Source organism: Ursus americanus, chromosome 10 (assembly GCF_024610735.1).
Source record: "Ursus americanus isolate L20-20 chromosome 10, mUrsAme1.1.p, whole genome shotgun sequence".
In the NCBI taxonomy this organism is placed as follows: Eukaryota; Metazoa; Chordata; class Mammalia; order Carnivora; family Ursidae; genus Ursus; species Ursus americanus.
In genome coordinates, this window is record NC_142136.1 from 73,717,565 (window position 1) to 73,744,501 (window position 26,937).

A 26,937-nucleotide genomic window follows, 5' to 3' on the forward strand; every position below is an offset into this window, starting at 1 on the left:
TATCTGACTCCTGATTTCAGCTGGGGTCATGATCTCAGGGTCATGAGATTAAACCCCATGTGAGGCTCCATGCTCAGCAGGGAGTCTGCTTGAGATTTTCTCCCTCTCCCTTTCCCTCTGCCCCTCCCCACTCTTGCACTCTCCCCTCTCCCTCAAATAAATAAATAAATAAATAGATAAATAAATCTTTTTAAAAAACATATATTTTCTGTATTTCTCAGGAATTTGGCAGAGCCCTGAATGACTTAGTGTTTGGAATCATGATTTATGGAAAGATTCCCTTAGAAGACTATTTGTTTCCCTACCTCTGGGAATTTGAGAAGAGATGAGGCTGGCAGTCCTCTTTATCACAATAGCGGAGACTCATGGTCAAGCAGGGGCCTTCTGCTGCTGAAAATCTGGCAGTCTGTTTCCAGGCCTTGGCTGATTATAAACTGCTTCTTAGATTGGGCTCTTCCAGAAGCCAACATGAGATGATGATTTGAGTGTAGGTCACTTATCTGGTGGGAGGGCAGACAAGAGAGGGAAGAAGACTGGGGCGTTTACTCTGTAGTCCCCAGCAGTCATCCAACTAGGGCTCCTCCAGGATACTTTTTTTCTGGCATTCTGACCCATTCCAAACCAGAGAATACCTCCAGGTAGAGTCACTGGGGCCTGAAGTAGAATGTCTAGAAAGTCCTTAGTGTTAAAGCAATTGCAAGTGTTGAGAGATCTGGGAGGAACACCCTGATGCCCTTTCTGCCTTCCCCTTCCTTCTTTCTCTTTTTTTTCTCCCCCAACTCCCATTCTCCAATATTAAAAAATAAAAAATCTTATGTGGTGGATGGAGTGGGGATGAGAGGGGAGGGCCTCAGAACAGAAGTGATGTGTAGGTAAAAGTCCTCAGCGACTGGCACTGCCACTATCATTAATATACTCTTACATTTTTGGATCAGTCGATGCTGAGCTCTATTTTTAAAAGATGAATGACCCAAGGCAGAAAAAAAATGCGTGTCTTCTAAACTTAAAAAAAGCCATTATTTTCCAAGTTGTGGTCTTTCTTCCCAGGTTGTAGAACTGTGAGATCAGTTATAACAAGAGACGGATTACCCGAGCTTGAGGATATCATTGTACTACCCACACTTCACTCAAAACACCCAGCAAATGAAAGCATAGAACACCAACACTGGGGGTTAACTCTTTTCAGAAGCTTTCTGGTGACCTGATGCTACATCTTGCAGTGAGATAGTCCCAGAAGTTCTGAAATGGCCCTCCAAACTAGAGGAAGGGCTTAAAATGGGGGTCGGAAACATGGAGCTTCAATACTTTTCTCTCTGGTCAGATGTCTTTAGGTGAGTTGTTATCTGATTACTCACCTGTAAGATGGCAATAAGCATACCTATTTCATGTGGTGGCCCTGAAATTAGATAAGGTCATGTCAGCGAGAAGCCTCATCTGGGCTTGACCGGAGTAAGCTCTTAGCATGTGGGAGTGGGGGTGGGGTGGGGAGGTAACTCCTCCCTGAATCTCAGATGTGTCACCCATGTACCGCACGTGCTCTATCCCAGGTGACCCTCATGCGAACCTTGTGAGGCCATTAGTATTATCCTCACTTTGCAGTGTAGGAATTCAGCTTCCAGAGAGGTTGAGTCTTCTACCTCTGGTCACACAAGTGTCAGTGGGTGAGTTAGGATCTGAACCCACATCTATCTGATTCCAAGATCCATTTTACCACGCATTTCCCATACATTAGGTACGTCACACCAATGTGAAGAGAGCAGGTATTCACCTTCCTCCAGCCTCGTCCTTCCACAACAAAATGGATGAATAAAGAATGCCTATCAGGTCCACATCCTAAGCCCAAAGGACAAAGGATAGAAAGCGAACAGCGTCACTCAGCACCACATCCCAGATATGATGCTGGGTGCTCCACACAAGCTATCTTGTTTAAGAAGGACGGGAGCAAGCGGGACAAGCTCTCTGTTCTGGTTGTTGCACGGCGCCAGCTGTACCAGGCTGGCCTGGGAAGGCTTTGCTGAGCACGCCGAGTAGCTCGTGGAGGTCCTTTGGTCCCTGCAGGTTGCTGTAGTCCTGCCCCTCACTACCACCCCTCGGTGTAGCAGCCACTGAGCTTCCATTCCCCATTCCCAGACTTGCCCAGGGCAGGAAGGCACAGAGCCTGCGGGGCCAGCTTCCAGTGGTGGCAGTGTTACAACATGGATGACAAGCTGACTTCTGGCTCTTGACCTCTGTGCCCTTGTCTTCCAGTTCCTGCCCAGAGCTTGCTTTCAGATTTAAGGTGCTGACCCCTCTCCTGAGATCCTTCATTCCTTCCCAAATTTGGACTAAAACTTTAGTAGACCTGTGACCTCAAGGAGGATGAGGAAATGGATGTCTTCTGGGTAGGGAGGAGGGGACAGAAAGCAGAGAGGAAAGGGGCATTGGAAGAGAGATAGCACCGAAGCTACAGCAGCTCACCGTGATGAGCCACTATGCGGAACCAGGCAAGTCAAAGGCAACCTGTGTGAACCACCTTCTTCTTGACTCCCGGCAATGCTGACATCACTTAGAATTTGGATGTTGGTGATACCCACAAAAAGAGAGTGTGGAAAGGCATGGACAGGTTACTCGATTAAAATGTGTAAATCCAGGATGCCTAGAGGGCTCAGTCGATTAAGCGTCTGCCTTTGGCTCAGGTCATGATGCCAGAGTCCAGGGATCGAGTCCCATTGGGCTCCTTACTCAGCGAGGAGCCTGCTTCTCCCTCTGCCTGCCACTCGCCTGGCTTGTGCGCGCTCTCTCTCTCTTTCTCTCTCTGACAAATACATAAATGAAATTGGAAAAAAAAAAAAAAGTATGTCCCTTCAGAAGAAAAGGCTTATGTCCGAAGAAGCTGACTGTCGCATTTCTTAGTGTGTTCCTGGAGGGTTCTGGTTAATTTGAGGACACAGAGGACATAAGCCCAGTGAACTGTTAGCAGAAGTAAGGAAAATAATCTCAGGCCCCCAGAAGAGTCAGAGGACAGAGGCTGGCACCCAAACAATAGCATTCGTGTAGCTAGATTTGTGCTCAGAGCAGAGAAAGACTAGGAAGTACTTCCTATAATCCTTAATTTACGGGGTCAGAGAAGAAAGGCAGGAAGAGCCAAGATGGGATTTGTTAGACTTGGGGAGGAGCTGCCTGGAAAGTGGAAAGGAAGCCAGTGCTTGCTGAGGAAAAGGACACTGGAGTACTGTGTGCTCTTAAAGACTAATAGAATGTGGCTTTGCTTTTTATGTGACACAAGCAAGAATAAAAAAAGAAAAAGAAAAAAGTTATGCAGTGAGAATAGATACCGATGACTTAATCCATATTTCCAGAAGGTCCTTGTCCAGGGTGGGAAGTCTCCACTCATAATCCAGGTGGAGAAAAACATCCATGAACAAAAAATAGAGAACTGCTAGATGCCAGATTGGTGGTGCTGGCCAGGAGGGTGTGAAGAAGACTAAGAAGGATAAATCCTTGTAGACAACATTGGCCAAGACCTCACGGAAGACAGAACATTACCTGGTCCTGGGGGAGAGAGAGTTTTATGTTGGCAGAGAGGACGAAGAGGCTATTCCAGATGCAAGGAAGAAAACCGAGCGGGTGGTGTAGGGTCACTTTCTGGAGAGCCTTTGCAGCTGGGAAGAAGGAAATAGATTGGGAACCTTGGCGGACTAGGCAGGCGTGTGGAACGAGCGTTAATAGTATTTTAGGCAGTACCTATCCACAGCTGGTTTAGGGTAGAGGGAGCCTCGGGCAACAGATTAGCTTCCCTGATCTCAGTGACAAAGCCTGTCCTAGTTCAAAAATGATTACTAGGGATTCCAGCCAATTAAGTGTAAGCATTCAGGCCCCAGCACCAAGGCCGTCCCTATTGTGGACGGGAGCATCCGACTCTTTAAACCCCACGCCGTGAATCATCCAATTCTGCCAACTCCCCTGTCTTCGTGCTGACCAAGCATCCCCATGATTGTTAGTGGCCTCCGTGTGGGCAGCTGACAGGAAATGTGTCGGTTTTAATTCAAAGATACGAACTGATAACTCTAATTGCCAAGGAGATACATAACTAAATAGTCTATGGTTTTATCTACATAGCCAGATAAGAAATACCTGTAAACCGGCTTGACAGTTAACATAGAGGAATATAGGCTATAACATGTTCTTTTAGATGTCACTGTAGAAAGTGTACAGAAATTCTTTTAAATTGCCGATAACTGGGGCTCCTGGGAGGCTCAGTCGGTTAAGCGTCTGCCTTCAGCTCAAGGTCACGATCTCAGTGTCCTGGGATCAAGTCCTGTGTCGGGCTCCCTGATCAGTGGGGAGCCTACTTCTCCCTCTCTCTCCCCCTGCTCTTTCTCTTTCTCAAATAAACGAATAAATAAAATCTTTTAAAAAACTGCCAATAATTTTCTTACTTGCCCATAGGCATTTTTAAAACACCATGGTTATGTTACACATTGAGTTAACATGTCCCTTGGTATCTAGAGCCCTTCCTGCTGTGGCTGGCAGTGTGCTGACAACCCATGTGCCCCTGCAGCACTGTAAAGTAGCCCATCCCACCGATGGACTGACATCTGATTCACATCCCCCAAATTTGGACCTTTTGTGCTAGTTCCTCTTTTAAGAGAACCTTGTTTAGACATAAAATGCTCTCTTCCTAGAAAAACTATGCGTTCCACATGGAAATAAAGGGAGGGAAACACACTGGTGATTCTTGATCTCTCTCAATACATTCTTTTCCCCATAGGCCTTGAGGTGATTGTGTCATCTTCCAGAGTCTGTAACACCAAGCACGTGTTGGGTGCAAGATGGTACCTGCTAGGTCATGATGTTTTTACTACTAAGAGTGGAATGTTTTCTCCATAAAATAAAAACTGTGCTTCAAGAAGACTAGTCTGCTTAATGGGCATGGAGGTTGATGCCTTGACGTGCGGCATTTCTGGTAATTTAGGCTGAACCCAAGGCAGGGAAGGTAGAAGGAGGTGGAAGGATGACCCGATTGAGTAACTTGGTCATGACAGTGTAGTATAGTCTGCTTTGCTACAGGTTGAGTTTCTGTAAAGTGGTTCAGCTCAGTGTAGCTGGCAAACGGGGAAAGGATGTTAATATAATGCCGACGTTTCCCGGTTCACGGAGATTCCTGACGGGTAGCGTTTGGTGCCTCCAAGAGCAGCAGCCTCTTCCCCAGCCTCCTTCATACACTTCCTTCTTCTTTTTTTTCCGGAACATTTTATTTATTTATTTGTCAGAGAGAGAGAGAAAGAGTGCATACGAGCAGGGGGAGCGGCAGGCAAAGGTAGAAGCAGGCTCCGCGCTGAGCAAGGAGCCCAATGTAGGACTCGATCCCAGGACCCTGGGATCATGACCTGAGCCAAAGGCAGACACTTAACAAACTGAGCCACCCAGGCACCCCTGCTCCGTTCTTTCAATCTGTGTGCATTTTGCCCTTGTTCCCATAACTCATTGGTGTCAAACCCTTACACCCTTTCCGTGAAGATACCTACTTCTTATTTTTTTAATCATAGTAAATTACCCAGAAGATAAAATTTACCATCTTAATCATTTTCAAGTGACAGTTCAGTGGCATCGAGTACATTCACATTGTTGTGCAACCATCACCACCACCCACCTCCAGAACCCTTTCATCTTGCAAAACTGAAACCCCATATTCATTAAACAATAACTCCCTTCCCGTCGCTCCTCCCTCTAGTCCCTGGCAAACACCATTCTACTTTGTGCCTCTATGATTTCGACTACCGTAGCTCGTGTAAGTGGAATCATACAGTATTTGTCCTTCTGTGCCCAGCTTCTTTCACTTAGCATAATTTCCGCAATGTTCACCCATGTCGCAGCCTGTGTCAGAATGTTCTTAAAGGCTGAAGGATATTCCGTTGCACGAATACATCACAGTTGGTTTATCCAGTGATCTGTCAGCGGACACTTGGGCTGCATCCACCTCTTGGCTACTGCGAATAATGCTGCTATGAACATGGGGGAACAGATATCTATTTGAGTCCCTTCCTTTCATTCTCTCCCATTTTTAAAGATGAAGTCCTATATTTTCTGTTGTATTTCTTTACTTGGAATCTACCTTGCCTTTTCATTGTGTTTTTTTTTTTTAGGGCTATTACTATTTCGTTCAGGCTCTGGTAATAAAGTTGTGAGGGTCGGAGTGGCCTGCCTCAGCCCTGCGTCTCCTGTGAACCCTGCTATGTTTTGTGCACAACCGAAGAGAACGAGGGGGATGTTTGTTTAGAAATGCGCGCGTGTCACATCATAGCAGAAATGCCTGTCGAGTTGAAAGAGAATAAGCTGGGGTGCGCTGTGCACCGTGCTACCTAACTACGGCAACCTTAGAAATGTAACCAAGCCCAGCTTTCCCCTCAGTAACGCCGCCTGCCAGGGCTCCTGGAGGAGCACCTGACGTGATCCTCCCATCACAGGAGTTCAAAACCCCATCCTCTGTCACAGGATTGAGCAGAGGCTGACAGCCAGAGAGGAGCTTGGTTGCAGAGTTGAGCTCTGTAGGCAACTGGCCCAGCCCTTCTCTTGTGCCTACACCTGTTTCCATCCGACAGAGGCTAGATTGACCAAACAGATTAGATAAGCAAGAACACACGACATTCTGTTCTAACGTGAGGGTGCTACAGAAACTTGCAAAGCTTGAGGAGGCCAGGGAGGGGCGGACGGAGGGAAGGAGGGTCACAGGAGTGGCTGTCCATTTTGGTAGAGCTGCTTGTTTATTATTCATGGTTTCCATAGTGTTCCAATCATAAAGAAAGGCTCTTCTCTGTGCACTGCAGAAAGGAGCCCTGTGATTCAGTGGTGTGGCTAGTCAGGCTGGAATGTAAACTCAGACTACAAAGAAATAGAATGAGGATTCGAATGTTATATTTGACCACTAGGTAAAATTATTTGTGACTGAGGTAGTAAGGGACCCAGAGACCCACGTGAGGGTCCAGGAGTTAGGCTAACCCTTATAATCCTGAGGGCCGAGGACAGATATCAGTCTCGTCCTCACATAGTTAGGCCTGAACTATCATCAAAATTGAGTTCTTAGGCTTTCTGTTTTATGGAAATATTAAGACAGAATTAAAAAAGAGCCCCCTTTTTGGTTTTTCAATGATACAACAGAACATATAATGTCAGTGTTATTTTGTAAATAACATTTTCAGTAGCTTAAACTTACAAGTAGAACTTGCCAGAGAACAGAAAACAATACCTATTCATTAGGAAGGCAAGACGTAAGAGAATCACTGGCTGAAACCAACCATCTTTGCACCAGAGGAGGAAGAGAGTGGGCTGAAGAGGGAGAAGGAGGAAAAGGAGCAGAGGGAGGGGACGTCACGTCTATGCCCTGTTTACCGTCACACTATGGGAGTTTTCATATTCCTGAGCACTAGAGTTTTTCCAACTATGGGAGTCACCCCTTAGTGAGTCTACCAGAACCGAAGAAAACAGTAACAGATGGAGTAGACAGGACAGTAACAGACAGAATAGAGAGTATCAGAATGCATCACAAGTGCTAAGGGTCAGCATTGTTTGTAAATATTTCCTCCATGTGTCTATATTCATGAAGGTGTTTACTGGATTATAATGTAAAATACTTTTCTCACTGTGGGCTGTGGTAGAAGTTTGAGGAACATTCTGACATTTTGCCTATCTTCTGCTCCTGGACCTTCTTCCTTCTCAGTCAATGAAAATTTTGTGTCTAGATTTGGCTACTGTTAGACTTGAAATACATGGCCCCTGTTTGCCTTGGCTGTTTGTTACAGGTCTATCATCATCACCTATTCAAGAATTGGGGATTGCCCCAAGGGCACCCCACACTACTGGCAAGTCTATCAGCTGTGCTGTAGTGGAAAACCTCCTGAAATTAAAGTGGAAAACTTGGATTTGAGTTTCAGTTCAGTCATCTATCAGTCATATGATCATCGATATAGTTGCTTCAAAATCTCCCCAACCCAAGTCAATCTTTTCCAGCCCAATTTCATTCAATGAATGCTTACTGAATGCCTATTAAATGCTGAGTATGATACTAGGCACAAGGAAATGAAGAAGCTGCAGGCCCATGATGACAATAAGCACACAATTCTAAGAGAACTATGGGAAGAGAGATGAGGGGTTGCTTAATTCTACTTGTAGAAAAGGTGGTATGTGGTGTGTGAACTGAGCTGTGAAGAAAGAATAGCATTGAATTGCCAAGTGGAGAAAGGCAGAGCTGGCTTTTCAGGCAGAGGGACCCCCAGAAGTAGGTCACAGGCATGGGGAAAGCTCCTGGCATGGGTTCTGAAGGGGAGTATGGCCCCAGGTAATGCTGTGATTTCAGGCAGGTGAATGGACAGATGGTCATGTCAGAAAATGGCAGTGAGTAGAAGCACAGGCTCTGAGAAGGACTAGGCCCTGCCTTCACTGAGGTGCCTCTGCTCTAAAATGTCTTCTGTCTCTGCCTCCCTCCCCTACCACAGCTTCGGCCTCTCCAAAAACAACCCACATTCCCTCCCCTCCTCAGCCCCTGCCCCAGGTACACCCACTGGCTCCCACAAATCCTTTGGTTGGCACGCCACAGAACTACTTCCTGCCTGCCAGCTAGAGAGCAGATGATAGTCTTAGTTCCGTTTTAGCTATCTTTAGTATCCCGAGCATTCAAACCCTGTCAGGTGTCTCTGACTGGTACGTGTATACTCTTCTGGGGGACTTGGTTGAGGCAGGATTTCCTTTTTGAAGACTTTCCAGACTTGCTTCCACCCCTGTATTAGTTGGCATTCTCTAGAGAAACAGCATAGAATATATACATAGAAATAGAGATTTAGAGAGAGAAAGAGAGAGAGAGATAAAGAACGGCTCATGTAATTGTGGGTACTGGCAAGTCCGAATTCCGTAGGGCAGTGTGCAGGCTGGAAACTAAGGAAGGGTTTCTGTGTCGCAGTCTTGAGACAAAATCCCTTCTTCCTTGGGAAACTTTAATCTTTGCTTTTAATACTTTTGATTGGATAGGGCCCATGACATTATGGAGAATATTCTGCTTTATTCAAAATCTACTGATTTAAATGTTAATCATACCTAAGAAAGACCTTCAAGGCAACATCTTGACAGGTGTTTAACCAAACAGCTGGACACCGTGGCCCAGCCAAATTGGCACATAAAATTAACCATCTAGACCTCACCCCCTGTCCCAACATATACACTAAAGGATTGACAAGTTCTTGTCTGGGACTTCACATATTTTAATCCATCTGTCAGTAATCCTGGGAAGAGGGATAATTCTCACCGTTTTAGGGATGGCAACATTGCGATTCACACAGGTTAAGAGACTTGCCTCAAGTCATACGGTTCTGGAGTGGAAGCCAGGTCATGGCCTCCAGATTCTGAATGCCACCTGCTGTGGGATTGCAGGGTCTGTGCTGTGAATGCGATGATTGGTCCTCCAGCAGAGGGGAGCTGCAAGATGTCCGTTCTGGGGATGCTGGGGCTTTGAAAGTCAAACACACCTTGACTTGAATCCTTGCTCTGCTGAACACACGCAGCTGAGACCCTGGGGCCATTTATTTAACCTCTCTGTGCTTTAGTTTCCCCACTTATAAAATGAAGATAATAATAAGCTTTCCCTAGTGTGGTTTTAATGATGAAAAAGGCAACGCGGTGCCCGGCATGAAGTAATCGTGCAAAGACAATGATAATGGCAGGAATAACAAGAACATTTAATCATTCACAATCAATTTATTTGGAAAGAGTGTAAATATCCATTTATATACCTGAAAGTTCTGTCTCTGCCAGGGTTTCATAAAAAACATTTCAAGTTGTGGGAAGCTGGTGGAATAGGAGGACACTAAATTCACCTCATCCCATGGATACAACTAAATAACACTCACATCAGTGTAAATAACCCAGAAAACGATCTGAAGGCTGGCAGAACACACTCCACAACTAAAAGTAGAGAAGAGGCCACATCGAAGAGGGTAGGAAGAGCAGAGACACAGTGGGGAGCAAAACAGAATAGTTTTGGACCATTAAGGACAGAGCACAAGGTGCAGAGAGGGGAAAGAAACAGAGCCTCACACTGGGGAGCCTGCATAGGGAAAAAGAATCCCCACAGCATTTGGCTTTGGAAACCAGAAGGGCCAAATTTTGTGACTACTTAGAATCAATGGGACTTAAAACCTGGAATTTAAAAAATCAGCTGGCTAGGCTCTGGTCCACCTGGGAGATCAAGGGGAAACTGAGTCCCCATCCTTAAAGAGCACCAAACAGCAGTTGGTGTTGTAGAAGCCGCAGTTTGAAAAATGCCTGAGGCATAAGGGAGTGAGGGTTATTTACTAATCTCAGAGTTGCTGAGGGATTTCTCCAGGAGCAAAGTTGCTGGCAGATGCAGTTTCCTTCCCGTGCCCCCCCCCCCCCCCCGGGGTAAACACATTATGGCCACCTGCTGAAACCAATAAGGCTTTACTTACACCCTGCCCCCTCACCCACCACACTTCCTGGATTTATCCCCTCCAGCCAGGCTGGCCTCAGTCCCTGTGCTGCTAAGGACTCCTTGCCCTTTCCCCTGAAGGTGTTGTGAATCTGCTGCCTCCAGTATGCTGCTGGCCAGAGCCCACCCAAACCAGGGCCATAAGCCTGGCAGTGTGCAAGCAGCCCTGAAAGGGCCAGCACCACTCCAAAGTGACTCCTGCCCAAGGGAGAGGGGATAACCACACACACGAGTCAGATGGAGGCTCAGCTGTGGCCTGGGGGTAGATAGCTGGTCAGATTATAAGCCCTGCACACCAATGAAAGCCTCTCAAGGGACAGCATAGGGAAAGTACCCTGCAGTTTGGTGCTCCTGCATCTCTAGCAAACGCCTGGTCCGACTCAGCTCTGCCCAAGGTGGCCCCAGACTGGTCCACTAACACCACAGGGACCAAACCCTGCCCACAACAGGCAAGGAAAGCCACTGCAGATGACTGGACTAAAGGAAAGAGTGGCTCAGCCATAATATCAGAGTGCAAGCAACACACCTGGGAGACACCCCTGAAGTGCCAGATTCTGGTAAATAGGGGACACTGCACTGCAAGGCATTACAGGACCTCTTCTTCATAAGGCTACTGCTTTCAAGAGCAGGACATGTAGCAGACTTTCCTAACACATAGAAACAGACACAGAGAGCTAGACAAACTGTGGAGAGAGAGGAATATGTCCCAAATGAAAGAACAGGGCAAAACCACAGCAAGAGACCTAAGTAATATGCCTGAGAGATAATTTAAAGTAATGATCAGAAAGATACTCACTGGACTTGAGAAACGAGTGGAGGACATCAGTGAGACCCTAAACAAGGAGATAAAAAAGAACCAAACAGAGATGAAAAACACATGAAATGAAATTAAAAATACAGTAGATGGACAAAATAGCTGACTAGAGGAAGCCGAAGAACAAGTCAGTGACCTGGAGGACGGAGTAATGGAAAGTAATCAAGCTGAGCATGTGAGTGAGAAAAAAAAATTGTGCAAAATGAGAGTAGACTTTGGAACTCAGCCACACCATCAAGCATAATAACATTCCCATTATAGGGATCCCAGAAAGAAAAGAAGGTAAGGGGTAGAAACTTTTTGTTTCTCAAGGTAGCTTTGGCTATTCAGGGTCTTTTGTGGTTCCAAACAAATTTTAGGATTGCTTGTTCTAGCTCTGTGACAAATGCTATTGGTAGTTTGATAGGGATTGCTTTAAATCTGTAGATTGCTTTGGGTAATATGGACATTTTTACAATATTTGTTCTTCGAGTCCATGAGCATGGATATCTTTCCATGTGTTTGTATTGTCTTGGATTTCTTTCACCAGTGCTTTATAGTTTTCAGAGTAAAGGTCTTTCACCTCCTTGTTTAAGTTTATTCCTAGGTATTTTATTATTTTGGGTGTAATTATAAATGGGATTGTTTTAATTTCTCTTTCTGTTGCTTCATTATTAGTGTATAGGAATGCAGTAGATTTCTATACATTGATTTTTGTATCCTGCAACCTCGCTGAATTCATTTATCAGTTCCAATAGTTTCTTGGTAGTCTTTAGGGTTTTCTATTTACAGTATCATGTCATCTGCAGATAGTGAAAGTTTTACTTCTTCCTTACCAATTTCAGTGCCTTTTATTCATTTTTCTTTTCTGATTGCTGTGGCTAGGACATCCAATAGTATGTTAAGTAAAAGTAGTGAGAGTGGACATCCTTGTCTTGTTCCCTGACCTTAAGGGAAAAGCTCTCTGTTTTTCACCATCGAGTATAATGTTAGCTGCAGGTTTCTCATATATGGCCTTTATTATGTTGAGGTATGTTCCCTCTAAATCTCCTTTGTTGACGGTTTTTATCATGAATGGATACTGTATTTTGTCAAATACTTTTTTTCTGAATCTACTGAAATGATCATATGGTTTTTTATCCTTTCTCTTATTAATGTGTTGTATCATGTTGATGGATTTGTAAATATTGAACCAGCCTTGCATCCCAAAGAATAAATCCCACTTGATTGTGGTGAATGATTTTTTTAAATCTATTGTTGGATTTGGTTTGCTAATATTTTGTTGATGATTTATGCATCCATGTTATCGGAGATATTGGCCTGTATTTTTCTTTTTTTGTAGTGTCTTTATCTGGTTTTGGTATCAGGGTAATACTGGCCTTGTAGAATGAATTTGGAAGCTTTCCATCCTCTTCTTTTTTGGGAGAATAGTTTGAGAAGAATAGGTTTTAACTCTTCTTTAAATGTTTGGTAGAATTCAACCATCCTGGAGGAATATATGGTTCTTGAAACAGTTTTGTCTCTCTTACCTGGTGTTCAGGCCTGAATATCGATTCTCTGTGTTCTTTTTCACTTTTACTTTTAAATTGTAATGTTCTTTTCATTGTTAACTTTTCTGAATTTCCATACACAGGGTAGTTGAATATGATAAAGGCAATGTGCAAAACAAAAAGCAATCCTGAATATGTGTCTGAGAAAAAAAAATCTATTACATCTGCTCTCACGTCTAATTATATTCTCTGAGTTGAGACTGGGGCATCCTCCCTAGACGATGTCCTCAATCTGATTTTTTTTCATCTGCATTTTTTCCTGCACAAACATTAAATCAACATTATAACATTCCAGTGCATTTCAAACACATGAGCCCTTTGGCAAATGAGCCTCGATGCTAGATGAGCCTATGTGTCTTTGGGATTTTTTCAAGTAGATCTTTGTGTGGTCCCGGGTCCTCTGATGTGGGAACCACATTGTCCATCTGCTGTCCTGTCTTTGGGCTACATGGCCTACCTCGCCAGCTTCTCTCTTGCTGCCACCGACACAATCCTTATGTTCCATTTCACTGCCTTTACTTGTGACTAGATCTTGTTCTTGTCATGTGGATGAGGAAGAAGTAATAGAGCAAGTGGTCTATTAGTATATGGCAGGAAAGTGAAGATGTTGACCATTTAGGAACTAACCATAAAGTAAGCTCTTTAGACGAAGAAATCAGCAAAGGCAACCAAGGCCACTTTCAACAAAAGATATTTGGTGGAGGGAATGCACACAGTAAATGGCAAAAAAAGAGAGTGAGAATTTCCTGTAAAAGAAATTGCAAATACCTTTCACACTGTGAGGTTGCAATTCTATTTATCTTTTATGTCATGTAGAAAGAACACATACTTCCTGGGGATCTATGTAGGAGAATGGAGTCTAAAAAAAAGAGACAATTTTGAAACATTTGTGGAGATTGATGCCCATTAAAAATGTCTGGGAAGTGACCTAATGGAAGTATGGTGGAAAGAGGATGGAGTTTGGAATTTCTCCCTTGGGGTTTGAATTCCAGCCCAGCCACTTCTACCTGCATGATCTGAAAAGCAAAATGGAAATAAGTATCTACTATTTATCAAACAAGTTCTATTTTATGAGGACATTTGTTCTCATTTGATGGTCACAACAACTCTAGGTGGTGTATACTGTTGTTATCCCTATTTTTTTGAGGCTAAGACAATACCAAGTGTTAATGAGGGTGGTGGAGCCCCCAAAAGTCCATTATATCACTTGTGGGAATGTAAACTGATACAACCACTTTGGAAAAAATGTTTGGTGGTACCAAATAAAGGTAAACATATGCAAACTCTATGACCCAGCAATACCACTTCTGGATATTTACTCCAAAAAGTATAATTTTTTTCTGGTACAAGCATGCTCAAGAATGTTCATAGAAGGGGCACCTGGGTGGCTCAGTTGTTACGCGTCTGGCTTAGGCTCAGTTCATGATCCCAGGGTCCTGGGATCAAGCCCCATGATGGGCTTCATGCTCAGTGGGAAGCCTACTTCTCGCTCTCCCACTCCCCCCCTGCTTGTGTTCTCTCTCTCACTGAGTCTCTCTCTGTCAAATAAATAAAAAATCTTAAAAAAAAAAAAAGAATGTTCATAGAAGTATAACAATCAACAGTAGAAACAGCCTAGTTGTCCATCACCAGTAGAATGAGATATGGTATATTCAAACAGTGGAAAACTACCCAGCAATGGAAAAGAATGAACTACTGTTACATGGAACATGGACGAATCTCACAGACACAATGTTAAGTAAAAGAAATCAGACACAAAAGAATACATATGGCATGATTCCATGTATATGAAGTTCAGAAACAAACAGAACTAATTTATGGTGATGGTGGTTAGAATAATCTTTATCCTTGGGGTATGGGCATTGCTAACTGGGAAGGCACATGAGGTGCTAGAGATGTTCTATCTTTTGATCAGTCTTGTGGTTACGTTGATATTGCATTAGTTTTCTGTGATGTGAAAACAAATTACCACAAACTTAGTGGAGTTAAAACAACACATGGGTGTTTTCTCTCAATTTCCATGGATCAAAAGTCTGGGCACAGTTTAGCTGGGTCCTTGGCTTAGAGTTGCCATCAGGATGTGGGCTGGGCTGTGTTCTGATCTAGAAGCTTGAGTGGGGATGAACTTGCTGCCAAGTTCGTTCAGGTTGCTGGCAGAATTTACTTCCTTGCAGTTGTATGATCAACTTTTTTATGGCTATTGGCTGAAGAGCAACAGCCCGCCACTGCCCAGGTCCTAGAGGCTGCCCACCGTTCCTTGCCACATGGGCCTCTCCAATGGAGCCATTTATTTCACCAAGCCAGCAATGAGTATTTCCCTCCAGTCTGCTAGGAGAAGATCTTTATAAAACATAACATCCTCTCACTTTTGCCATTTTCTATTGGTTGGGTGAAAATTTCAGATTCTGTGTACAGTGGGAGATTGGCTTACATAAAGACACAAACATCAAGAGGCAGGCATTACAGTGGGTCATTTTAGGATCTGTCCAACACACACACACACACACACACACACACACACACACACACACGCAACACTCATTCCACTACACATGTAAAATTTATGTACTGCATAGTATCTAAGTCATACCTCAATTTTTTTAAATATTTGAGGCTAAGAGATAAAAAGTAACTTACTCTATGTCACTTAGCTACTAAGCGGCAGGGGTAGGATTCAAATTCAGTTGTGTCTTATACCAAACCTGTACTCTCATTCTGAAGATTGAATGGAAAGATGCAGGGGCTGGCTCAGTTGGAAGATCATGTGACTCTTGTTCTTGGGGTTGTGAGTTTGAGCCCCACAATGGGTGCAGAGATTACTAAAAATAAATAAATAAACTTAAAAAAAAAGATAGAAAAGATATAATTAAGCCTGAAGTATACTTTGTCTCAGAGAATGGTGGCTATCATAATGGTAGTGAGACATTTCAGTTTTATTACTTGTAAACATGACTGGTTTAATTCTGAAAAATGTTCAGGGGGCATTTTGTATGTCTCAAGCAATGCAGTAAGTCCAAGAAGGTGCCAGAAGGCTTGAGTTTAACTGACTTTGATCAGTATATGGCTTTACCACTGTTTTCTTAAACCTCTACGAATATGATTCTATTATTATAGTTCCTTTTCCTGGCACATCCATTTATTTATATTCCCTTGCTACCCAGGTCTAGAGATTTAAGTGAATATTCCTTAGTTAATATTCTGATCTGTGAGGTAACCCTCTGTTTTAAGATTTACTATTACTGCCTCCTTAACTTGCCCTCATTATTCAAAGGCTACTTATAAGTGAACAGTGAATCATCTTGTTCTCTCTCATTTGTTCTCTTTTACTTTTGAAGTCAGTGGGGAAAAAAAAAAGAATTAACTTGGGTTTTAAAATGGAAGAGTTTGGTCAGAGCTGAAATTCAAAACTGGTCACATGATTCATCTCAAATTATACTTGTGGGTCCTGGTGGTTATTAGGAGTTTGCTTAGAATTTTGGAGTTGAAAAGAATTATTGTTTTAATAGGACTTAAAAAATCAGCCAAAAAGAACTGGCAGTCTGCCTAGACTGTCAGAACCCTGAATTTAGAAACTGGTTTTTTAAAAAAAATTTTTCACTCTTCAGGTTTGTAATATACCTTAAAGGATAGAGTAACATCTAATACTGTATTATTATTATTATTTTATTGAAGACCTAATACCTACTATATACCTAGTGTTGTGGGAGATCCCAAAGTAAATAAATAAAAGAAAAAAATTTCTGCCCTTAAGGAGGTTATGTCTTTCATCATTGGTAAAAAAATTTGTGTCTGAAGTCTTAGGGTGAAATGATAAAAGAAACAATTATGGGCGCCTGGGTGACACAGTCAGTTAAGTGTCTGACTCTTGGTTTCGGTGATCTCAGGGTCCTGGGATTGAGCTCTGTGCTCAGTGTGGAGTCTGTTTGAGATTCTCTCTCCCTCTCCTTCGCCCTTCCCTCTTGTGCTCTCTCTCTCAAGTAAATAAATATATATATATATTTTTTAAAGATCTTATTTATTTACTTGAGAGAGAGGGAGAAACATGAGTGGGGGGAGGGGCAGAGGGAGAGGGAGAAGCAGACTCCCCGCTGAACAAGGAGCCTGATGTGGGGCTCGATCTCAGGACCAGGACCTGAACCGAAGGCAAATGCTTAACTGACTGAGCCACCCAGGCGCCCCCAAAAAATCTTTTTTTTTTTTTTAAGAAGTAATTAATGCTAGCTAAAGTTATATACTGTATGATTCCAACTATATGACATTCTGGAAAAGGTGAAACTATGGGATGATAAAGAGATCAGTGGTTTGCCAGGGGAGGGGTGAGCAGGTGGGGCACAGGGGATTTTTAGGGCAGTGAAGCTGTTCTGTGTGACACTGCGATGGTGGGTACATGACATCCTGCCTTTGTCAAAACTCATAGAACTGTATATAGGAAGAGCGCACCCCACTGTAACCTATGGACTTTAGTTAATAATAATGTATCAATATGGGCTCATCAGTTGTTAACAAATATACCACATAGATGCCATATGTTAGTAAGGAGGGAAACTGTTGAGGGTGACAATAAGGAGTTATGTGGGGACTCTGAACTTCCTGATTAATTCTTCTGTAAACTAAAACCTGCTCTAAAAACAAAGTCTATTAATATATATATATATATATATATATATATATATATGTATATATATATATAGGGTTATATACTAATATATATAGTAAATATATATATTTACTGCCTCGGGGGGCTTATAACCTCTTTGGTTAGCCCTAAAATAAAAGTGTATCTGAGGTCTAGGGTCTCATAGAATACAAAGTAATAAACCATATTTAGGGAAGTTAGGAAGGTTTCAAAGAAGTGAACGTGAGGTGAGCCTTGAGAAAGACTCTGGCGTTCACCAGGCAGGTCTGGGTTTGTCTGTGTGTGTACTCTTAGCAGCCATTCATATTACATACTCTCTGTAGGTCTGGCGGTTCTAAAGTCTTCACGGAGATTATCTCATTTAATTCCCCACCTCAGGGGCACCTGGGTGGCTCAGTCAGTTAAGGGACTTCGGCTCAGATCATGATCCCAGGGTCCTGGGATCAGTCCCGCATCAGGCTCCCTGCTCAGTGGGGAGTCTGCTTCTCCTTCTCCCTCTGTCTCTCTCCCTGTGCCTGCTCTTTCTCTCTCAAAAAAAAAAAAAAAAAAACAAAAAACAAAAACCACCACAACATGGCACATATTATTATTTCTATATTACAGATGAAGAAACTAAGGTACAAAGGAGCTTACCTAAGGCCACCCAGCTAGTGAAGGGTGAAAGGGGGACCTAGGGTAGCTCTGCCTTCTTCTGAAGCCAGTGCCATCACTAACGTAGAGATGACAGCCTGTAGAGGGTTAAAGGCAAACTGTGGCACAGTGAAGGGGTTAGAGCGATAAAGCAAAAATTGATAGATGAAGGTATCATTCGTGGCAATGTAATAAAGAAGACAGGATTTCAGGAGTTGCTTGGCTGAGGCAAAGAGAAAGACTGTGGAGAACTGCTCTTGAAAAGTCTCTTTCTCAGTCTAGCCAATGTACACCCTTGAAACCTAGAGTCGCGGTTCAGAGAGGGGTGGAGGGGTCTTGCAGAGCTTTCAGAACCACTTGGGAATCGGGCTGCTGAAGACACCTACTTCCCCTTGGACTCGTGGCTTTGTGCAGATTCTGGTTGGCCAGTAAGAAGGCTGGGGACATGGTTTTACTGCTCATTCTCCTCTCTTCCTTATGGCTGCCTTGCCCATCAGATTCCCTCCAGATCCGTCAGATTCCCTCCAGATCCGTCAGATTCCCTCCAGCGTCCTTTCGGCTGAGCACACAAGGGAGGACGCTGCAGACGGATGCTGGAGCTGGCTCCTGGGCAAAGAACAAGGAAAATGCTTTTCTCTCTCTGCCCAGATTAATTGGACACTCCATATCCTCCCTCAAATAGATACTTTGGTGCCCAAATAATTTGACAAATACCTAACATTATTCTTTCATCCCAGGAAGCTTAGATTAGAGAGGTGTCTGCTCTGATGAACTGTGGAATAAAAGACCGCAAATCCTTCTTAACCATTCTGATCAGTAATGACAACCACCATTTATTGAGCATTTCACCATGTGCCAGACAGTGACATACGTTCTCACACTTAATCTTTACCACAGTATGTCACAGAGAAAGAGAAAGTCACTGAGAGGTTAAACAACTTTCCCGGAGCCACAGGGCTGACTTATGCTCTTTCAGGTTTTACCTTCCCCCTCAGGGGCAACTGTGGGCCAGCCAAGCTGCCTTTTCTCCCCTTCCCACCTTCACAACCAATTAAGAAACAAGACGCTGGAGACCGACAGATGAAGATAAAAATGTCAGTGATACTCTTGATAAAGTCAACGAGAGACTGTGACTTTGGGTCTGCATGGAAAGTTCTTGCTAATATTCTCTGCATGGCCCCCCTGCACCCCCAGCCAGGTGTAGATCATCAGGTACCCTGTCCAGGTGACAGTCTGGCTGTGAGGCAGAGACACTGACCTCGGATTGCTCCCTGGAGTACTGTGGTTGAGAGGTTTGAAAAGAGTGAAAAGCTTTAATGAATTATTAATAAGTTAGGTGGACCAGTGGATTTCTCCCCCCAGTCAGGTAACTCTTTAGGCAGTAGAGGGTGGGGCCCAAGGCCAGAGGGTTACATTTTGGAAGGTTCTCAAAGTAAAACAATCTAAAACAAGGAGAAAGGAGTTTACTTTTTATATTAGTCAGCTTGTCTGCCATGACAAAAGACCACCCTGGGTAGCTTAAACGACAGGAATTTATTTTTTACATTCCTGGAGGCTGGGAGGTCCAAGAACAAGTCACCAGATTTGGTGTCTGGTGAGGACCCACTTCCTGGCTCTGGCCACCTTCTTGCCATATCCTCCCAAGGGAGAGAAAGAAGGAGAGGGAGAGAAACAGAGTTCTCTTCTTATTAGGGCACTAATCCCATCATGGGGTCCCACTGTCATAACTTCATCTAAACCTGCTTACCTTCCAAGGTCCTACCTCCTAAAACCATCTCACTGAGGGGTGGGGCTTCAATATATGAGACTGAGGGGCAGGGGACAAACATTCAGTCCAGAGCGCTTTCCTCCCTTGTCCCTTCTCCTGAAAGCCTTGAGGAGTAGGGACTTCCAGTAGAGGGAACACCATAATGCTTCCTCAGAACCTTGAGGGCCTTCGTCATAGTGTTTAAAAGCAGGAGCATCAAATTAAATCCTGGCTCCATCATTTACCAGCTGGGTGACCTTAGGTAATTCATTCACCTTCTCTGAACTTTGTTTTCGCCATCTATAAAACAAGAACGATAATAGTACTTCGGGGGCTGCTTTGAGGCTTTAAGGAAATGAGGAATGTAAATGACACAGCATATTAAGTGCTCAATAAATAGTAACAGAAATACACATTAAAATTTTGGAGACATAATTATGAGGAAAAAAAATGCACCTTACACTTGGTGACAAATGGTAGTTTCTATCCCTGAACAGTCTCCAGTGGTGTTAGGATGAATCTTTGGGGAAAACTGTGGATTGGCTACTGATAGAATTTCAGCTGCTAGTCAGAGTCTGGTAGCAGCAGATCTCAGAGAGGAAAAAAAGTTCAAAGAAACCGTGGGAGGTTCTCTTTTGTGTGGAGGGTAGAATGCAGATGTCAGCTTTGTTTGCAGGGCGGTGAGTGATGGCTGGTCCTGTGGGCAAAGAGAGAGGTCACTACAGGAGACTTAGGCCTCTTTACTCAGAAGCCACGCTGAGATTCCCCTTGCGGTGATGGAAGCTGAAGGAAACTTAGGGATCACTGGTCCAAATCTTTCATTTAACTGACTAGAAAAACGAGATGCAGAGAGGTTTGGTGATTTATCTAGTTCTTGCTTGTAGCTGGTGATGGTGCTGAGTGTTAAGCACCCAATCCCTCCATGTCACGTCAGTGAGTTTTTTCGAGAACCATCCTGCTTTGCTCCAACACGTTTGTATCTTTTGTCTCAGGAGCTCAAGATTTTCACTAAAACACTAAAAAATGTGTAAATATATATATTATATTATATATATCATATATATTTTTTGAGGACAGGAACTAATAATTATTGAGGATAGGAACTAATAATTATTAAGCACCTGTGTGTGCAAAAATGCCAGGATTCTTATATGGGCTAAAGATTGGTATTTTCTGACCAATGCAGAGAGGGAGGTTTCCCTTTTCCCAGAGGAAAACACTGAAACTCAGGCAAAAGGCTTGCCCGGGATCACAGCTATCAGGGAAGCCGGTGCCTCTAACTCTGCAGAGATCCATGCACCTGAGGGCCAGGACTCTTTAACCCCCCAAGAACTTAGTTTTGAGTGTAGTGTTTTACTTCACTAGAAAAAGTGTTGCATGTAAATATTAATGATGATTTCCAAGAAGGCAGAAATGATCCTTTGAGACCCAGATTTTTTAAAAAGAAACATCAAATTTGTCTCCCCAGATGTGGGCTAATCCTCATGAGATGATTAAAAAACTCAGTGTAGGCCTTGAGATTCTTTTTTTTAACAATGCTAAAATAGATTTATTTTTTAACACTTATAAGAGCTTCAGGCGATGTTTAAAAAATTATATAAAATAGAAATAAAGTGGAATATTTGATAATAGCCGCTCATGCTATGCCTGTAAAATTTTCCATAGTTTGTATAAAATTTTTCCTGCTTTAAAAATATATATGCTCCTTGCCAAAAATTTGGGGATTTCAATAAAAATTCAAATAACAAAAAAATTTGTCCAAATTTCCACCACTCTGAGTTAACTACCATTAATATTTTGGTGTGTATGCTTTAATTAATAGACTTTTTAAGAGCATTCTAGGTTTACAGAAAAACTGTAAAGCAGACTTCTCATATACTCCCCCCCCAAGTTTCTCCTATCATTGACATCTTACATCAGTGTGGTACATTTGTTACAACTGATGAGCAATACTGATACATTATGATGAACGAGTTTACATTCCAGTTCGCTCTCTGTGTGGATTTTGACAAACGCATAACGACTTGTATCCACCATTTGATATTATACAGAATAGTTTTTTCACTATTTAAAAAAGCATATATAAAGTTCGTTTTGACTCTTCATTGGGTAATTTAATCATTTTATGTTCTTTAGTTTAAAAATAGTTGTTATGGTTCTTTGATTATAAAAATAATCCATGTTTACAGTAGTGTTGGTGCATAATAACCATTCAAATGAATCACCTAAAAACTGGCACTTTTTAAAAGAATATGTTTACTTGTAAGTTTCATTAGTTGCATGTAAACAATCGCAGGGTATTTTGGGTCCACATCCTAGCACAGAAGGGTTTGCTTCGCCTCTGTGGTTTTCATGTGAAATTACTGATTACCCCTTGGGCCACACAGAAAAGGTGGTAGTGCTTTGAGTGGGTTCACTAAACAGTACACATAAGACTCGCCCTAGTTCCTGGAGAAGGGTAGTTTTAAGGATCCACACCTAGTGTTTCCTTTGCTCGGAAATGCGCACAGCCTCGGCGCCCTCGCCTAAAGCGAACTCCAGGCCCAGGCAGAGGTTGGGCGAGTGGGCTGGGGGGGCTTGCCTGGGCGGCAAGCCCCCCTGGGGGCTTCTCCCACGGCGGCTCCTCCCACCCTGGGCTAGTGAGGCTGGGGGGTCGATGGGGTAGGGGGAGATCCTGGCTTAGGGGGCTCGGGCCGGGGGTGGTGGTATGGGGTAGTCGCGGGCGATGGTTGGAAGGGAGCCCGGCTGGGGGTGTGCTGAGGGCAAGGAGAGCTGAAGTTGCGGGGGAGGTGTACCAGGGCCAGGGGCGTGGCTGGGGGAGATACCCTGATGGGAGATGGGGGATGCCTTGGGGGATTGAGAATGGCTGGGAGGATGGTGGGGACAGGAGGGCTGTTGGCGGGGATGGCGTTGGGGGCTGGTCGCTGGGCGGGGGGCGTGGCAGGGCCGGGGGTGTGGAGGGGGAGCCTGGTCCGGAGCGTGGCCTAAGTGGACTGAGACCGGGGGCTGAAGGCGTGGCCGAGGCGGGTCGGGGGCGTGGCCTGGGGGGATGGAGCGAGCTCCGGGCCAGGGGAGTTGAGGGAGAGCCAGACTGGGGGCGTGGCTTGGGCGTAGCCCTAAAAACTGGGCTGGGGGCGTGACCCGAGGCGGGTTGGGGGCGTGGTTTGGGGAGCCTGGCGGCAGCCGCGCGGGCGGGATTCAGCGGCGCGCTTTCTCTAGCGGCCGCCCCGCCCGCCGCCAGCCCAGAGGCAGCGCACCGGAGCAGAGGCTCCTGCGAGAGCGCGGCGTGCTCCGAGCTTCGCGGGAACGGGACCGGCCCTGTGTCGCAGGGACGTCTTGGATCCGCTGACTTTGGAGGCTCCGCGGAGCGGGAGCCGCGCGAGGTGAGGCTGCACACGGGCGTGCCCCTGTGCGGGGCGCGCTCGGGGCGTGGGGTAAGCGTACGGGGCTGTTAGCTGGGAGCCCGGGGAGAGGAATTAGCTCCAAGCGACGGCTTTCATAGCTCGAGGACGCCCTGCTCCGTCCTCCTGGCCGCTTCTCTGGGCAGCCCGGGATGCCCACCTGTTGGTGCCCTGCAGCGTTGCTCAGCGACACCCTCTCCCCCCACCCCTCCGGTTCGGCCAGCGGCGTTGCCCCCGAGGAGCGCGTGCAGGCGCTGCTCCTGGAAGAGGCCGTCTCCGGCACGACCTGTTCGGGGATTACCTTGAAACTTTACCCCGAGCTCCCGATTCGCTGGGCCGGGCCTTCGAGGTTAGCAGGGAGGGCGGACAAAGGTTCGGGGAGCCTGGTGCGGCCGGTATTCCCTTCACGGCTCGGCTCCCTCGGGTGGAGCGACCGGTGAGGCCGGCACTAGCCCAGGTCAGCTGCCGCTGGCGGCCCTAGGGCGGATGCGGTCGGTGAACTTAGTTTTGAGAGCAGGTTTCTCCTCAGGTCCCAGCTGGGTCTCATTTCACGAGAAAGACCGGTGGGACCCGGTGTCTGTCGCCTCTGAGTTGGAGGAAGTTGCTGTAGTCGGTTTGGTTCCAATTGTGGTTGACGTGGTGCGGGAATTTGCATACTAGCCCTAGGAAGGTAGAAACCAGCAGTGCTGCCCACGTCAGGGGGAACTCAGGTGACCTGTGCTGGCGGGCCACCCATCTGACTGTGCAAAGTTACAGAGCCTGAGCTAATTTCCCCTCCCTCCAAGTGCGAAAAAACAAACCAAACCAAAGCAAACAAACAAAACTCTCCGGGTTAGTTGCTTCCCAGCGTTGGATGATAGTGTTAATAATAGAACAATAATTTGAATTTAGTGAACACTTATTACCAAGGCTATCCAAAATCAAACCCCACACCCCCTTCCAACGTTTTCTCTGCACCTCCTCTCATTTTCTGTGTTGCATGGTGTTTTCTTCCCCATAAACCCCCTTCAAATCTCCCAGTTCTTTGCTTTCCTTTGCTAACAGGCACAGAGGAATCAGTCCATTTTATTTTTCCACCTTTCCAAATGCACCTTTTCTCTTCATGTCCCCCAGCTTGCAAACCTCCTCACTCCATTGTTCTCCTGGTCCCTTTTAATTATGCACTCCTCCCTGTGTGCTGAACCTCGGTCTCTGCCCCCACATCCTTTAGAGTTTTATGTGACTATTTTTTTTATCCCATATTGTAATTTTCAGTTACCTCCTTCGGTCTCCAAATTTGCCATCTTCCTTCCACCCGGTATGATTATCTGCTTTTTTATTTGTGCTATGTATGTACCAGCGTCTTGATTCTTTCCCCAGTTTCTCCCACATGGTGTTTTCTTGCCTTTTACCTACTTCTTGACAAGTGCTTTCCCTGCTGCAGCCTTCACAGCACACCTTGTTTCAGTTCCTTTGGTTGTGATTTTCCACGCCACTACCATCCTTAGGTCCCTTTTCCTCTTTTCCAGTCAGTCCTCCATTACCTTGCAGACATCTTAATTTCAGACCACCTGAAAGGGTCAGGAGATGGAGGCAGGGAGCCACTGCCTTTGCCCAGGAGTGGCCTGGGTTTCAGGACCTTCCCATCTGCCCTAGTATCATATACATAATTATTGAATTCTGTTACTATTGATGTCAATACGAATGTACTTATCACTTAGTCTGAGCCAGGCACTCTTCTGAGGGATTTACATGCAATAATACCTCATTAATCTTCATATCCCTGAAATGTAGATACTGTTACTCTCCCTGTTTTACAGATGAGACAAGAGAGGCTGAGAGAAGTAACAGGCCTAATTTCTCATGGCTCTGTAGAGGTGGAGCCCATCTTGCCAGGTGCGGGGCTTCTGAGCCCTAGGAACTTCTGAACTCAGACACGGGCTGGGATTTGGCTTTGGCAACGAGGTCATTAATTGCACGTTTTAATTTAGTCTGCAGTTTACACCAGTTGAGGGCATATTATCTATACCTGTAGAATAGTGCAGGGGGAAAACCTAATGCCTAATGTCCTTCGGAAAGACTGGGGACTCTGCCTGGCTTGATTGTCAATTCAAGCTTGCTTTCAGTCTGCTTCCTGAGGAGAATACACTGGTTCCCTTAGCTACCGGAAGGCTAGAAGAGAGGTTGTTGCCAACCGTCTCCTGTGCATTGAGAGTTGAGATTCACTTTAGCTAGCTGGCCAGACCTCTAGGGTCCCCCGCGATAGCCCTGTGATTTTATGTGTCTTGTTTATTTCTGTTTCATTATATAATCTTAAAGCCTTGTTCAAATATTTTCTTGTTGGTCTTCACCTTCCTGAAAATTGGAGGCAAATATTTCCGCTTTTGTAGATACTGAAGCAGAGTATAGGTAAAGTTCTATACTTTGATAGCTGGAAGAGATCTTACAGTCCACAGATGAGGCAGCTGTGACCCAGAGAAGTAAAATGACGTGTCCAAGGGAAAGCAGCAGTCTCCAAAGGACAGGAGACCTGGCCTTAGATCCCAGATCTGTTGATCTCTGGTCCAGGGCTCTTCATGCCTGGCCCTGCCGCTTGGTGTGTTGACCTCTCTGCTTGCTGCTGAAAACAATGAACCTTCTTTCCTCTTCCTTTCCTGAGCTAAGAGGCTTTGGAAGGATTCATTTAAAATAGAAATTGTCAGTGGTTTTCTGGGTGTTTTTTTGTTTTGTTGAGTTTTTTTGGTCTGAAAGCTAAACACTTAAAAATGTTTGCTTTTGAGATATGTAATGGTATAAATGGGATCATAAAAGCATGGACGTATAAACTCAGAGGTTTTAGAAAAAAGTAATTTGGTTATTTCTAAAGCATCAGGAAGGAACACCAAATGTACATTGCTTTCTGGAGGCAAATCATATAATACATGGAATACATGGCAGTTTGAAGATCAGCGACTGTAATGTTTAATTGTATTTTCCATTTGCAGACAGAAATGCATTAGGTACAAAGTGCTCACATGATTGCCTTCATCCTTGCATCTCAAATGAAACAGAAGTGAAGGGGGAGAGCACGTCAAGTTAGTTTTTGCTTCTGTCTTGGCTCTGCCATGCTCTCCCCCTTCTCTTGGACTGGGGCTTCCATCCATGCCCTCCTGATTCCCAGCTCCTGCCTGTCTCTTTAATCCCTTCCCCCCAGGAACCCTCAGGGAACCTGGAGGGTAGTATTTACCCGTGATGCCCAACTCATTCTGTATCAGTCTTTCTTGACAGAGTTAAACCTTAATGCCCTAAGGTATATGTTGTATGTAATTAACTTCTCTCGATGCTTCTAGAATGAGAAGGGCGGTTAGGTTCCATCCTTGGGAGAATTGAGGGAACACTCGCTCAAATAGTTATCTGTGTTCTGTGGTTCAGATACGGATCGTTATAACTGAAGAGCAGGTTAGGTTTTCCCTCTCCCCTTTCACAGTTGAGAAAATGGAGGCGAGGGACGTTGTCATGGCCAAAGCCCCATAGTAAGTGACAAGAATGAGATTGGAGCACAGGGCTGCCTGGCTCAGGAGATCTGGGTGTGTGCTTCCATGTGTCGTCTCCTCTGTGGCTTGTTAACTCCCTCAGGCAGCACTCTTTCGCAGAGGCTTTTACGAACTAGATGGTTCCTCCTTGCTGAGCTGCACGTGCGACATGAAGTGGGGGTGCAGGGCTTCTAGGAGTTCCAGGGCCCAGCCCT

At 44.8% G+C, this 26,937-nt stretch overlaps 1 protein-coding gene across 3 annotated transcripts in view; it reads left to right on the top strand.

Annotated features, from left to right (window-relative positions):
• The window catches only part of SPATA13 (spermatogenesis associated 13), a 332,158-nt gene that overhangs the window by 165,310 nt on the left and 139,911 nt on the right, over positions 1 to 26,937 (top strand). The window contains exon 1 of one of the 3 annotated variants that reach the window (XM_045797086.2): positions 23,011 to 23,213. The exons of 1 other annotated variant lie outside the window; for it this stretch is intronic. The gene's annotated coding sequence lies outside the window, so the exon portion shown is untranslated. Of the gene's footprint in view, positions 1 to 23,010; positions 23,214 to 26,937 lie in introns of those variants that run through there. One more of the 3 variants, XM_087865232.1, reaches the window with a different exon arrangement.